The 15,975-nt window shown below is 45.4% G+C and overlaps 1 protein-coding gene and 1 pseudogene across 1 annotated transcript in view; one reads left to right on the top strand and one right to left on the bottom strand.

Moving 5' to 3' along the window:
* The window catches only part of LOC147998945 (disks large homolog 5-like), a 70,118-nt gene that overhangs the window by 21,585 nt on the left and 32,558 nt on the right, over positions 1–15,975 (bottom strand). The window lies entirely within an intron of this gene.
* Positions 9,546–10,831, top strand: LOC147998948 (zinc finger CCCH-type antiviral protein 1 pseudogene; annotated as a pseudogene).

The raw sequence follows: 15,975 nt of genomic DNA, 5'->3' as shown, positions 1-15,975 counted from the left end.
TGGTGGGAGAATTGGGCTCCGATGATGGCATGTAGTCTTGGTTTCTGTTGCTTGGGTTCCTGCGCTTGCCTCTCGCCATCAGATTATCTCTAGTGTTACTTTGTTCTGCTATTTCTGACAGTGGCTAGACTGTCCTATAAGCCTGTGTGTCAGGAGTGCTGTAGACCTGTTTTCCTCTCTTTCAGTCAGTTATGGGGACAGAGTGTTCTGCTTTCGGGCGTGTAGTTTTTCCTCTCTACAGGTCTTCAGCTGTTCCTGTGGGCCTGTGTCTTGAGTTCACCAGGCAGCTTTCTTGCAGCAGAAAATTTGGTCTTACCTGTGGTCCCGAGGCTCAGGTTTGCTCGTGGGGTGCTGTCCAGGGGCTCTCTGCAGCGGCAGCAACCAGGAAGACCTGTGCCGCCCCTTCCGGGAGCTTCAGTGCACCAGGGTTCCAGATGGTCTTTGGCTTTTTCCTCTGGCGTCCGAGATGTGTGTGCAGGGAGCAGTCTCTTCTGGTTTCCCAGGCCTGTCTGCCTCTCTGAAGGTTTAGCTCTCCCTCCCACGGGATTTGGGTGCAGAGAACTGTTTATCCGGTCTGTTTCCTTCAGGGTCCGGCGGTGTCTGTGGCAGGGGTCCTGCCGCTCCTGGGCCCTCCCCCACGGGAGCCCAGAGGCCTTATACAGTTTCCTCTTGGGCCAGGGATGTGGGCAGGGGTGAGCAGTGTTGGTGGTCTCTTCTGCTCTGCAGCCTCAGGAGTGCCCACCTGACCAGGCGGTTGGGTCTCTCTCTCACCGGGTCTGGGAGCAGAGAGCTGCTGCGGGCCGGGATCTGTGGTCCCGAGGCTCAAGTTCGCTCGTGGGGTGCTGCCCAGGGGCTCTCTGCAGCGGCAGCAACCAGGAAGCGTTTTATTGGCTTCTTTTGATTGACTGTTCTAGTTTTGTTAAATTATTTCCTGTTTCCTCTGGTATTTTATCCTTCTCTTCAAACTAAAGTATTCCTTTTAGGATCCTCTATAGAGCTCCTTACTGGTTATACATATTTTGTAAATTTATTCATCATATGCCTTAATCAGCACAGTAGCTGGGCAGCTGCCTGCCCTCCATGGTATCAGATCTACTTTCCAAACAATAACACTCAACTCGTACTGACTGTGTAGCATCTTGGCTGCTCTTTGTTGCACTTGGACAGCCCTCAGGACCAGGCTCTCCTCTCCCTTAACCATGGCTGCTCTCCTCTTCCTCTCTCCTCTCCATCACACATGTTCTTCCTTTATTCTCTGGCAGCTTCTTCCTCCTTCTTCCCTCCTCATGATCCTCTCTAGCAAAGCCCTCAAAGCTCACCTCCCCCATCTCTCTGCTGTGCAGCTGTTGGCTGTTGGCTTCTTTATGATCACAGTTAACTGGGAGCAGGGTCAGTTTTTGGAGGTTAACCAGTCTTGAGTTCTACATATTAGCATTAAAATACAAGCAGAATTAGGCCAATCCACTACAAGGATTTCTTTTGTTTTGGTGTAAGTTTTCTTTTACCTTTTCACTTTTTATTTTATTTTTGGCTATTTTTTTATTAATTGGTTATTTTATTTATTTACATTTCAACTGTTGTCCTGCTTTCCACACTCCCCTCATAATATCTTACATCCCATTTCTGCTCAGCTTTGCCTATATGACAGTGTTCCCCCACCTACACATATCCATTCCCACCTCACAACTCCAGCATCTACTTTTGGTGGGCAACAGGCCTCAGCGTAGTCAATGGCCTCCCGCCACATGGGTGCCACTTAAATCAGTCCTCTTCTACACAGTTAACTAGAACCATAGACCCTGTATATACTTTGGCTGGCAGTTTATTCCCTAGGAGCTGGGGGATTGGTGACAGAGGGTCTGGTTAGATATTAAAGACCAATAGTTGCTGCTTTCTCTTCTTTTTCTGGTTATGGGTGAAATGGTGATTGTGTGCTTCATTTTTTGAAATTATTGAGAGATGATTTATTTCTTGGTTTTTCTTGGGTATAGTTTAGCTCATTGTCTTGGAGTTTCCCTACTACAATCCTCTGTTGTGCTTTCTTAGAGAAAAATATTGTTTAAATTTGGTTTTGTCATGAAATATTTTGGTTTCTCCATTTATGGTGATTGAGAATTATGCTGGGTATAGGATCCTTGGTCCGCATTACATCTGCCCAAGATTTTCTGGCTTTTGGAGTCTCTGTTGAGAAGTCTGGTGTAATTCAGATAGGTCTGAACTTATTTGTTACTGGTTATTTATACCTTACCCCTTCTAATGATCTTTCTTTGATCTGTGCATTCAGTGTTTTAATTATTATGTTAATGGAGGAATTGTTTCTGGTATGATTAAATTGGCATTCTGTAGGCTTGTTGTACCCTCATGGCCTTTTCTTTCTTTACCTTATGGATGTTTTCTGCTATGATTCACTGAATATGCTTACTGGACCTGTAAACTGGAAATCTAAATTCTCTTCTATTCTATTATCCTTAGGTTTGGACTTTTAATTCTGTCCTGAAATTCATGGATGTTTTGTATTCAATAAACCATACATGGTTATCTGAGATGGGTATTTTGTGATTTGTGGGGTGATCTCCTTGACCCCAACTCTTACATTTAGTACCACGTTTTATAATGAAACAAGGTCAAGAATGGTGACCTCTTGCCATAAACTATATGAAAAAGGCAGGTGAATGAATGTGTGTCAAGTATCAGTAGATTCCTGGGTGGTTTTTGCTCCGGGTTGGCCATATGCAACAGTTTCAAAAGCCCAAGTTTGATGTTCCTTGGGATTCCCAAGATGATGCACTCAGACCTGACAGACAACACCCAGAATCCTCGTCAAAGAAATTGATTTATAAAATCAAGGGGACGTTACTAAATCATGTTACAAAATATTTGATCACACTGTGATCTCCAAGAATGTATTATTTACTGAAAAACTAGTGTGTGGTATAGCAGGGCCATGGCACAGACATTTAAAGCAAGAGTTGTTTATTCATGTAAACATGGACTTAATTACGGTATGGCTCACCTACCACACACATTTATGGCAAAGGTAAAAAGTGCACTTAGGTCCAGCAGATCAAGACACAACGTGAAAGGAAATCTAGATAACTAAACCAATGGAAAGTTTTTGAGTTAAAGGATTTTTAAGAAAGTGTTCAGAGGGAACAGGACTGCTCTTCTTCTGGGAGGTCAGTGAATCAGGAAAGACAGTTGGGAGCTTTACTTGACTTCAGCATCTGACTCCTGAAACTTCATTGGTAAAATTAATGTCTGGAATTTTGGATTGTAAAACAACAGGTTGGCCCTGCAACTTTTGGCAAGGCCCATGGACAAAGAGATCGCACCTGATGGGAACAATCTTAAAAGCCATCTGATTCTGGTAAGTCACCTGAGAAGTCCTCAAGGAGAGAGGAATGAATGGGTAGCACCATAATAGAAGGCTTTAGCCAATCGCACTGGTGTGAGGTGAAATCTCAGGGTTGTTTTGATTTGCATTTCCCTTATGACTAAAGATGTTGAACATTTCTTTAGGTGTTTCTCAGCCATTCGGCATTCCTCAGCTGTGAATTCTTTGTTTAGCTCTGAACCCCATTTTTTAACCAGTGCGATTGGCTAAGATCAAAAACTCAGGTGACAGCAGATGCTGGCGAGGTTGTGGAGAAAGAGGAACACTCCTCCATTGTTGGTGGGATTGCAGACTGGTAAAACCATTCTGGAAATCAGTCTGGAGGTTCCTCAGAAAATTGGACATTGAACTGCCTGAGGATCCAGCTATACCTCTCTTGGGCATATACCCAAAAGATGCCTCAACATATAAAAGAGACACGTGCTCCACTATGTTCATCGCAGCCTTATTTATAATAGCCAGAAAATGGAAAGAACCCAGATGCCCTTCAACAGAGGAATGGATACAGAAAATGTGGTACATCTACACAATGGAATACTACTCAGCTATCAAAAACAACGAGTTTATGAAATTCGTAGGCAAATGGTTGGAACTGGAAAATATCATCCTGAGTGAACTAACCCAATCACAGAAAGACATACATGGTATGCACTCATTGATAAGTGGCTATTAGCCCAAATGCTTGAATTACCCTAGATCCCTAGAACAAACGAAACTCAAGACGGATGATCAAAATGTGAATGCTTCACTCCTTCTTTAAATGAGGAAAAAGAATACCCTTGGCAGGGAAGGGAGAGGCAAAGATTAAAACAGAGACTGAAGGAACACCCATTCAGAGCCTGTCCCACATTTGGCCCATACATATACAGCCACCCAATTGGACTAGATGGATGAAGCAAAGAAGTGCAGACCGACAGGAGCCGGATGTAGATCGCTCCTGAGAGACACAGCCAGAATACAGCAAATACAGAGGCGAATGCCAGCAGCAAACCACTGAACTGAGAATAGGTCCCCTATTGAAGGAATCAGAGAAAGAACTGGAAGAGCTTGAAGGGGCTCGAGACCCCAAAAGTACAACAATGCCAAGCAACCAGAGCTTCCAGGGACTAAGCCACTACCTAAAGACTATACATGGACTGACCCTGGACTCTGACCCCATAGGTAGCAATGAATATCCTAGTAAGAGCACCAGTGGAAGGGGAAGCCCTGGGTCCTGCTAAGACTGAACCCCCAGTGAACTAGTCTATGGGGGGAGGGCGGCAATGGTGGGAGGGTTGGGAGGGGAACACCCATAAGGAAGGGGAGGGGGGAGGGGGATGTTTGCCCGGAAACCGGGAAAGGGAATAACACTCGAAATGTATATAAGAAATACTCAAGTTAATAAAAAAAAAAATAATAGAAGGCTTTAGGATCTCGGATAGTGCTACTCTAGATGCCTTGGAAATAGAAGCAGAAAATGTAAAGCTAAATGACTTCGCAGGAATTAGCTCATTTCTGATTATGATTTTTTCATATTGGTATTTTATATTTATTCTTTTTTTAAAATTTAAATCAAGAGCCTTAGGTTGTAAGGTGAGGCGGTCTTAGAATCAGAAAATGCTTAGAACACTTGTATGGCGCCCCACAACTAACACTATCTGGCTAGAAATTCTACTTTTAATATCGTCATCATCGACAGCTTCCATTTAACCAGCAGGGTCCATGCCAGGCAGACACTGAGCAGGTTGTATGTTCTGTTAATCTCCACAACAACCCAATTCAGCAGAAACACCTCCAGTTTACAGGTGAAGAAACCACAGCTCAAAGCAAATGAGTATCAGGGTCCCCTCAGTCTCACTGTCTGTCACTTAGACCCACATCCTTCTCTGTACAGGGAAGCCATGGGCCTGATGTGGCTGTGCAAGCTGACTCTGCTGAGATGATCAATGCTATTCTTGACCCTGGGAGAATTTAAGACAAGGTGAGCCCACAGACTCCTGGGATAGATTCTGCCTCTGGGTTCTAGGGTGGGACACAGTATCCCTTGCCATGGATCTCTACTCATCTGAGGAGTCTGCTCCCATGTGTCAGCTTCTATGGCAGTGGTTCTCAACAGTCCTACTGCTGCAACCCTTTAATACAGCTCTTCATACTGTGATGATCCCCTCCATAAAATTATTTCATTGCTACTTCATAAATAATATTGCTACTCTTATGAGTCATAATGTACAAGGTATCTGATATGCAATCTCTGTGAAGCAGTTGCCACCCACTGGTTGAGAAATATTGCTCTATAAACTTTTTTTTTTTTAATGAAAGGCTTTCACCTCAGAAGTACCTGGAGCAGTTGTAAGAGCCCTGAAATACTGACAAGTTTTGGCAGGCCCAAGACTGCTTGCCTTAATGACAACAGAGATTCCTGGCTAAAGGCACAATCTGAAATCACTGTCCCCAGGTCATTTCTTGCCTAAGTTTTCCCTCATTACAATGTCTGTCTGCTTGGACATGTCTGTCCAGGAAGCCAGTCCATGTAGTCTCTGATACAGACAGAATGGTAAAGGCAAGAATGCTTTCCCTCTGTTGGCCCACAGTCATTTCTATAGAAGTAAGTTCAAATCCCCTGTGGATAAATGTGTGTCTCTCACATGGTGTGTGAGACTTGAAATGTCAACCGTTTGAGTTGACAAAAAACAAATTTCACTTCAGATTTACAGCTGACTAAAAATTATTTTTGGGAGAATGCAGAGGGTGGCCAGGCCTGCAGAGTCAGATCCCCTCCCTGCCTGGGATGATCCCACCCTCAGTAGACTTCAGCTTCACCTATAAGGTGTAATCAGAAAAATCTGACCTTAAGATTCTGAAGTCCACAATATGCACAACCCCTATAGTTGGTAAATGGCCTATATGGGGGTTTTCTCCAGTTTAAACTATTCTGGCTTCTTTTCTCTCTTGTGCTGCAATCTGTTCTCTCAGGTCTGTTGGTCCTGGAAGGACCTGGGTTCAAGTCAAAGCCTCGTGGGTGGGGAGGAAGATGTTCTGTTGTGTGAATGAGTATGGATTAAGAATGTAGCCCCACCAACAGATTGGGAAAAGATCTTTACCAATTCTACAACCGATAGAGGGCTTATATCCAAAATATACAAAGAACTCAAGAAGTTAGACCGCAGGGAGTAAAATAACCCTATTAAAAAATGGAGTTCAGAGGCAAACAAAGAATTCACAGCTGAGGAATGCCGAATGGCTGAGAAACACCGAAAGAAATGTTCATCATCTTTAGTCATAAGGGAAATGCAAATCAAAACAACCCTGAGATTTCACCTCACAGCAGTGAGAATGGCTAAGATCAAAAACTCAGGTGACAGCAAATGCTGGCCAGGATGTGGAGAAAGAGGAACACTCCTCCATTGTTGGTGGGAGGCAGACTGGTACAACCATTCTGGAAATCAGTTGGAGGTTTCTCAGAAAATTGGACATTGAACTACCTGAGGACCAAGCTATACCTCTCTTGGGCATATACCCAAAAGATGCCCCAACATATAACAAAGACACATGCTCCACTATGTTCATAGCAGCCTTATTTATAATAGCCAGAAGCTGGAAAGAACCCAACAGAGGAATGGATACAGAAAATGTGGTACATCTACACAATGGAATATTATTCAGCTGTCAAAAACAATGATTTTATGGAATTCATAGGCAAATGGATGGAACTGGAAAATATCATCCTGAGTGAGCTAACCCAATCACAGAAAGACATACATGGTATGCACTCATTGATAAGTGGCTATTAGCCCAAATGCTTGAATTACCCTAGATGCACAGAACACATGAAAATCAAGAAGGATGACCAAAAAGTGAATGCTTCACTCCTTCTTTAAAGAGGAACAAGAATACCCTTGGCAGGGAAGAGAGAGGAAAAGATTAAAACAGACACAGAAGGAACACCCACTCAGAGCCTGCCCCACATGTGGCGTATACATATATAGCCATCCAATTAGACAAGATGGATGAAGCAAAGAAGTGCAGGCCGACAGGAACCGGATGTAGATCGATCCTGAGAGACACAGCCAGAATACAGCAAATACAGAGGCGAATGCCAACAGCAAATCACTGAACTGAGAACGGGATCCCCGTTGAAGGAATCAGAGAAAGAACTGGAAGAGCTTGAAGGGGCCCGAGACCCCATATGAACAACAATGCCAAGCAACCAGAGCTTCCAGGGACTAAGCCACTACCCAAAGACTGTACATGGACTGACCCTGGACTCTGACCTCATAGGTAGCAATGAATATCCTAGTAAGGGCACAGTGGAAGGGGAAGCCCTTGGTCCTGTCAAGACTGAACCCCCAGTGAAAGTGATTGTTGGGGGGAGGGTGGTAATGGAGGGAGGATGGGGAGGGGAACAGCCATATAGAAGAGGGGGGGTTAGGAGGATGTTGGCCCGGAAACCGGGAAAGAGAATACAATCAAAATGTAAATAAGAAATACTCAAGTTAATAAAGAAAAAAAAAAAAAGAATGTAGCCCCACTCTGACTGGCCAACTAAGCTCCAGAAAATCTTCCCCAATCACAAAACTGGGCCATGTGGGAGCCTAAACTGTCTAAAGGGGAGAGCTGAGTGCTTTCTCCTGGAAGAAATACTTGGGGGTTGACTATCACTTGTGAACCTTCTGTGTTAAGTCACTTCTCAGAAGGGAAGCTTTCCTCTAACTCTTCCATGGGACCCACCCAGCACTGGGGCCTGAGGATCCTATGGTGTTGCAGCTCTGAGCTGGGAGGGGTAGCTCTCACCCTGGCATGGAGAAGCCTGTTTTCACAGCTGATCTAGATCTGAGGAACAGGGGCTTTTAAAGAAGCATGTGAGAGTATCTCCTGCAGGAGAGCCCAGTCTGCAGGGAAAGTCACACAGGACAGCGAAAAGTGACTTCGCAACAAACACAGGGAATGGGAACCAGGGAGGGCACTGGATGGATGGTCGGAGAGTTTGAGAAAGCCTGCATCTCCCTGAAAGACTTCCCACAACCATAAGTCCCACCACTGTCCCCTTCTCACAGGGGAGGCTCAGCAAAGCCTGCCACCTGCTGGGATCCCTGCAAACTAAAACTGGAGTGGAGAACTGAGGAAAGCACTTTGGTGGAGGGGGAGACACAAGTCTCCAGGGCCAGGTCAGCCTTCTGTCCCTTTGGTTCTCCTCACTTCACAGAGGTGCCTATTGAAAGGTGAGGCAAGCCGGGATCTCAACAGTCTTTGGCCAAAGAAGTGAGAGCCCACAGGGCAGAGCAAGGCAAAGCAGAGCCAGGCAGAGCAAAGTGAAGCCCTGCCAGTCAGCAAATAGGCCTTGCGCATGTGGGACTGGTGGCAGCAGTGCTTGCCCTTGCTCTCCTGGTGGTGCAGAACACCTGCCTGGATGTGGGGAAACTCACAGTGGCTTGTCCTCCAGCTGCAACTGCCAGTGCTTGGGGAGGGGGAAGTTGAAGATGCTCCCATGATCCTCCAATTTCCGGCCCACTTTGTCCATGTTCAAGGCTGTGGTCAGCCCCGCCAGAAGCCCCGAGGACAGGGAGAGCAAGCACAACTGGCCAGCAACCACCATGGGCATCTTCGGTGAGACCCAGGCCAAGTAGCCACAGAGGCACACCAGGCAGCCAGGCACCAGCCCCAAGCCTGTGCATACTGAGGCCAATGACACTCCACTAGTCCCTCCCACCATGCACATCCCACCCCTGGCAGGCAAGATCTCTCTATCCAGGGCTTCCCCCAGACCTCCAACTACCAATAGCTCAATGAGCCCTTACTTAATTCTTGTTAACCATAATGGCTTGTCATAAAAGGTCATTGGGAAAGTCAATGATGAGATGAAAGCCTTAAAAGAAAACTAGAGAGACTTACGGAAATGAAGAAGAAAGCTCTCTTCCCAGTAGGAGCCTGGCAGTCCCCAAGCTCAGGGCACCTCATGTCCAGTCTTGAACCCAGCATGCATTTTTGTGGAGAACCTGCCTGCTTAAGGACCTGGCTTCCCACTCATTCTCCTGAGATGATGACTTTAATTCTTTTAATTTTTACTGGTTATTTTCTTCATTTCCATTTCATGTGTTATCCCCTTTTCCAGTTTCCTTACTCCACGAAGCAGAGTCCAGCTCACAAGCCTGAGCAGCTGCAGCCATAGTGCACCATGGGGGATCCTGGGGCAGACTGTTTCATCACCAAGATCCTGTGGACCCACAGGGGCTGCATGACCTTAAAGGAACTGCAGAGTAGGATCAGGCTCCAGAGGCAGAGCTCTATGGGCTGCTGGGCAAGACTGCTTATTCCTATTGGAGACTGGAGATCAGGCAGGGATCACGCTGTAGGTGGCGGCTACTACTGAAGCCTGTGGCTTCAATCTCAAGTGCATCCAGGGACCATGCTACAGATTGCCCAAGCCTCTGCAAGCTCAAACTTCTGGGACAGAGTCATTATGCAAAATCCCAGAGAAACCTCTGCAAATATCCACACCAAGTTTTTAGGAACAGAGCTTCCAAGTCCTGAAGAATCATGAGCTTTCTGGGCTTAACCAAGAGGAGCCGGCCTTCTTCCTGGTACAGGGGGATGCTTTTCTCCTGCAAAAGTTACTACAAAGGAGACAGCCACAAACAGATCTGCTTGAAGCCACAGCCATGCAAGAGAGTCCAAGTCTGTGAGCACTTCACCCAGGCCAACTGCCGTTACCTCAACTGTCTCAGGTCTCATGACCTGATGGACAGGAAGGTGCTGACCTCCATGACTGAGCACGGGCTGAGTTCTGATGGGGTCCAGAACATCCAGGACATCTGCAACAACAAACACATTAGGAGGAGACCCACTGGCATGAGAGCTCCCCATGAACATCATAGCAGCAGGGCACACAGAGACAGAAGCAAAAGCAGAGACTGATTCCTTCCAAACAGCCTAGGATTTCTCTCCCATGTCTCATTTTGGCATCTGGTTCACCTTGTCCAGATGTCACCAGCTGTAAGGATTCCCTGGAGGACGTGTCTACAGCTGTCACTCAGGAGGTCAAGAACCTGGGGACCCAGGACTCTGCACAGCTTTCCTTGGTCTCATCTAAGGCTGCTGGTGTCTGAGGACCCAGTCACATGAGAGCAAGCCAGGGGTTTTCTGAGAATGGAGATCTGGATGCTTCTTTTCTAGAAATCCTACTGATTCTTTGTAAGTTCCTGCCTCCTCTGCTGGCTTTCTTCTTGCTGCAGCAAAAAGAGATGAATCCATGTCCATGAGAACAGGCATGCCTTCTGGACACCGCATGGAGGTCAAGGGAAAGAATGAGGCTCCAGACATCGATTACATCCCATTTTAAATGGTTCTATTGATGGGGTGACAATGGAAGAAGCAACAGACTCAGGAATTCTAGGTAAAAGGAGAAACTCAGGGAAGGAGTTTGGCAATGTTCCTTCTCTTTCAATTCAGTGGAATAATTGAAGCACTATTGTTATTGGGTCTTCATTAAAAGTCTGGTAGAAAGGATGCATTAAAGCCATGTGGCCCTGATTATTATTATTTTTAATTTTTGGAGTGGCAGCCTTTAATGACTGTATCTATTTCCTTATGGGAATTATTCATTACCTTCCCAAATCTGTATTTAACTTGGTATTTGTTATCTGTTAGAAAAATCACCAGTATCAAATAGATTTTTCACTTTTCTGTAGTAAAGGCCTCTGAAGTAAGCCCTAATGATTGTTGAATTAACTCAGTGTCCTTTGTTATATCCCCCTTTTCATTTCTGATTTGGTACTTTAGATATAGGCTCTGTGGTTTGTCTGTCTTGTGGATCTTCTCAAAAAAAAAAAAAAAAGCCAGCTCTTGCTTTGCTTGGCTCTTTATATCATTCTCTTTGTTTGTAATTGATTGATTTTAGTTCTGAGTTTATTTCCTGCCATCAAATCCTACCAGACTCTCTATGGGATGAGGCTTTGCCTCACCTTGGTAACAGCAGCATGTGATACATGAAGCTTTTGCTGCTCTCTGTAGTGGGGATGACGTCACAATTTCACTGAAAACCATGCACAGCCTCGTTTTAGACTGTATTAAAGTAGCCCACGATTTCAGTGCTCCCTGCAAGGTGCCATGAGACAGTAGTAACATGAGTCTGCCTGCACCTCGACAGTCACTAGGGACTTCTGAGTGATTTTATGAAAATTTATAGTGAGTTCATGGATGAACATGCACAAACACAGACGCACACACACACTTTACTGACATGGTGCACATTCTTTTTACACAAAGAAGAAAGTGAGTATTAATGAAAACACACCAATAAAGGAATCGATGGACGGGGTTGTGGGGAAGCTCGGGCTTAGAGTTATTTAAAGGCCCTGTGCAGGCTCTCCTTCTGTTGGAGGCTAAACTTCAAGTGCAATGGGTTCTTTATTTTCTTTCTGTATAGCACACAGAGCTAGGGTGGAAACTAGGTTTTGAGCATATTTGGCAAGTACTAGAACACTTAATTAATTCCTAGGGCTGGAACCCTATTAATGTTCTACAGAATTACAGGGCAGGCTGGATGAAGACTCTCAGCTGACAATGTGGACATCTCAAGACAGGCACTGGACAATGGCTGACAGACTTGTATGAAGACTGGAAATGTTTTGCTATCTCAGAGGAAAAGAAGGCCCCTCCGACTACACTGTACTCTAAGGACAGTTTATTCAGGTAAGGGATGACATGAACTATTGTCTCATGTCACAGATGTGAGCACAAAATATCCTAGGTATTGTATGCCAATGGTAGCATTAACAGAACAAATCACACAGTGTTGTGAAGATATAGAATATGACTATATGTAGCAAGAACCAGGCCTCTTCTAGTTTCTAAGATCATACCTGAGAACCTCAAATATAGTAATAATGTGATAATGTGGTATAAGTCTAGTTACAACTAGTTTCTATTGTGACACAGATGACTCTTTTTGTGTCATGTTCAGCTTATAATGAATGACTAGACCTAAGCATGAGAATAACCAAATACTACATTGCTTCTCTAGCTGCTGAGCTTTTAAAAGCCCTGGTGTGACAGCAAGCTTTTGTGGACATCTGGATTATTCCTTCTGTACTTTAACTCTCTAAGTCAACCCCACTCTGAGTAAGTCAGTTCCATTCCATAAGTTGGAAATCAGTCAACTGGAAAAAAAATACTTTCTCAATACAAACACAGATTGGCGATGGAAAAAGGGCAGCTTGAACTGTCCCACCTAGGTCTTGGGCTTGCACAGGCCTGCTCTCCAAAAGAAACGTGTGTTCACAGCTGCAGGCTGCATTCACTATGGATGCTCTTGAGGTTCCTCCCTAAACTGCTTAGATTAAGATAATTCTGTTGCCATCTATCAAAAGAATTCATTATGCCAAACTGGCCTTTCTTCTGAAACTTCTGTTCTGTGGGCAGGGCAAAATCTCCAGCAACCCTCACAGCAATGTGGGCTGCCAATCTGGGACTCAGAATTATACCAGTGCAAACCAAGAACAGGGCAACTGGAAGAGACCTCATTGGGTTGCAGGAACCTTCTGTTCTGAGTCACTTCTCAGAAGGGGCACTTTGCTCTAACTCCTCCATGAGACCCAACCAGTACTGGGGCTGGAGGATCCTTAGGTGTGGCAGCTCTGAGCTGGGAGGGGGAGCTAGCACACTGACATGGAGAAGCCTGTTTTCACAGCTGATCTGGATCTGAGGAACAGGTGCTTTTAAAGAAGCATGAGAGAGTATCTCCTGCAGGAGGGCTCACTCTGCAGGGAAAGTCACACAGGACAGGGAAAAGTGGCTTCCCAACTTCCACAGGTCCTGTGACCCCAGGGAGGGCACCAGATGGTCCAAGAGTTTGAGAAAAGCCTGCATTTGCCTGAAAGACTTCCCTCAACCATAAGTCCCACCACTGTCCCAGACTCACACCTGAGGATCAGCAAAGCCTGCCACCTGCTGGGGTCCCCACAAACTGAACCCAGAATGGAGAACTGCGGGAAAGCACTTCGGGGGAGGGGGGAGACACAAGTCTCTGGGGCCAGGCCTGGGGTCTGTCCCTTAGGCTCTCCTCACCTCCATTAGCCTCCTAGTGCAGAGCGCTGCAAGCCAGGATCTCAAAAGTCTTGGGCTGAAGAAGTGGGAGAAGGTAGCCGCAGTGGCGGTGGGGTCGACAGGGGAGTCGAAGAAGGAATGGTAGCAACGCAAGCAGCGGCAGCGAGGGCGGAGGCCAGGGAGGGGGGCGAAGGAGAGGACGGGTGTGGGGGGGTCGGGGCTGGGGCAGGGTAGGGGCGAGGGCAGGCTGGGGGGGGTTGGGACGGGTCTGAGTCGAGGGCGGTGGTGGGACTGGGAAAGGGGATGGGTCGGAGGCGACATCGAGTGCGGGTGTGAGGCGGGGGCAGGAGCAGGGGCAAGAGCAGGGGCGGGGGCAGGAGCAGGGGCAAGCAGAGCAAAACCCAGCCCTGTCAGCTGGCAGATACCCTCTGGGGCGGGACAGACTCGCCCTGCAGCTCTATTGACGGGGTGACAATGGAAGAAGCAACAGACTCAGGAATTCTAGGTAAAAAGAGAAACTCAGAGAAGGGGTTTGGCAATGTTCCTTCTCTTTCAAATCAGAGGAATAATTGAAGCACTATTGTTATTAGGTCGTCATTAAACGTCTGGTAGAAAGGCTGCATTAAAGCCTAGTGGCCCTCATATATATTTTTTAATTTTTGTAGTGGCATCGTTTAAATACTATCTATTTTCTTATGAGAATAATCTTATGAGTTAAATCCCACATTTGGATTTAACTTGGTATTTGCTATCTGTGTAGAAAAATTACCAATATCAAATAGATTTTTCACTTTTCTGTAGTAAAGGACTCTGAAGAAGCCCTAATGATTGTTGAATTCACTCACATGTCTATTGCTTCATCCCCCTTTTCATTTCTGATTTGATAATTTAGGTATTGACACTGTGGTGTGTACTTAGTTTCAGAAAGGGGTTGTTTCTCTTATGGATCTCCTCAAAAAACAGCTCTTGCTTCCTATGACTCTTTGTATTATCCTCTTCGTTTGTAATTGAATGATTTTAGTACTAAGTTTATTTCCTGCCATCAAATCATACCAGACTCTCTGTAGGATAAGGCTTTGCCTCATCTTGGTAACAGCAGCATGTGATAAATGAAGCTTTTGCTGCTCTCTCTAGTGGTGATGACGTCACAATCTCTGTGTAAACCATCCACAGCCTGTTTTTAGGCTGTATTATAGTAGACCACCATTTCAGTGTTACCTGCCAGGTGCCGTGGGACACTAGTAACACACGTCTGCATGCACCTCGACAGTTTTCATTACAGTCTTCTAAGTCATTTTATGAAAATTGATAGTGAGTTCATGGATGAACATACACAAACACCTGCACAGAAACACAAACAAACACAAACTCTCTCTCTCTCTCTCTCTCTCTCTCTCTCTCTCTCTCTCTCTCTCTCTCCCACACGCACACACACACACACTTTACTGACATGGTACACATTCTTTGCACACCAAAAATAAAGTGAGCAGTAATGAAAATACACCAATAATGGAGTCGATGGAGGGAGTTATGCAGAAGCTGGGACTTAGAGTTACTTAAAGGCCCTATGCAGGCTCTCCTTTTGTTGGGGGAGAAATTTCAAGTGCAATGTGGTTCTTTATTTTCTTTCTCTAAAGCACACAGGCTATGGTGGAATGTAGGGCTTTGAGCATGTTTGGAAAGTACAATCACACTGAATTAAATCCTAGGGCTGGAACGCTATTAATCTTCTACAAAATTACAGAGCAGGCTGGATGAATACTCCCAGGAGACAATGTGGACATCTCAAGACAGGCACTGGACAATGGCTGAAGACTTGTCTGAAGACTGGAAATATTTTGAAAATTCAGAGAGAAAAAAAAGGCCCCTCTGACTACACCGTACTCTAAGGACAGTTTATGCAGGTTAGGCATGGCATGAACTATTGTCTCATGTCACAGATGTCAGCACAAAGTATCCAAGGTATTGTATGCCAATGGTAGCATCAACAGAACAAAGCACACAGTGTCATGAAGACATAAATTATGAGTTTGTGTAGCAAGACCCAGGCCTCTTCCAGGGTCTTAGATAGTAACTGAGAACCACAAATACGGTAGTGATGTGATAGTGTGGGGGTGAATCTAGTTACAACTAGCTTCTATTGTGACACAGATGACTCTTTTTGTGTCATGGTCAGCTTATAATGAATGACTAGACCCAAGCATGAAAATAACCAAATACTACATTGCTTCTCTAGCTGCTGAGCTTTTAAAAGCCCTGGGGTGACAGCAAGCTTTTGTGGACATTCTGGATTGTTGTTTTTGTACTTTAACTCTCTGAGTCACCTCCACTCTCAGTAATTTAGTTCAATTCCATAAATTGGAAATCAGTCACCTGGAAAAAATACATTCTCAATATGATCCCAGATTGGCCATGGAAAAAGGGTAGCTTGAACTGTCCCACCTAGGTTCTGGGCCTGCACAGGCCTGCTCTCCAACAGAAACCTGTGTTCACAGCTGCAGGCTGCATTCACTATGGGTGTCCTTGAGGTTCTTCCCTAAACTGCTTAGATTAAAATAATT

This window comes from Rattus norvegicus, chromosome 19 (genome assembly GCF_021556685.1).
Source record: "Rattus norvegicus strain SHRSP/BbbUtx chromosome 19, alternate assembly SHRSP_T2T, whole genome shotgun sequence".
NCBI classification, from domain to species: Eukaryota; Metazoa; Chordata; class Mammalia; order Rodentia; family Muridae; genus Rattus; species Rattus norvegicus.
This window is presented reverse-complemented; position numbering and strand designations above follow the sequence as displayed.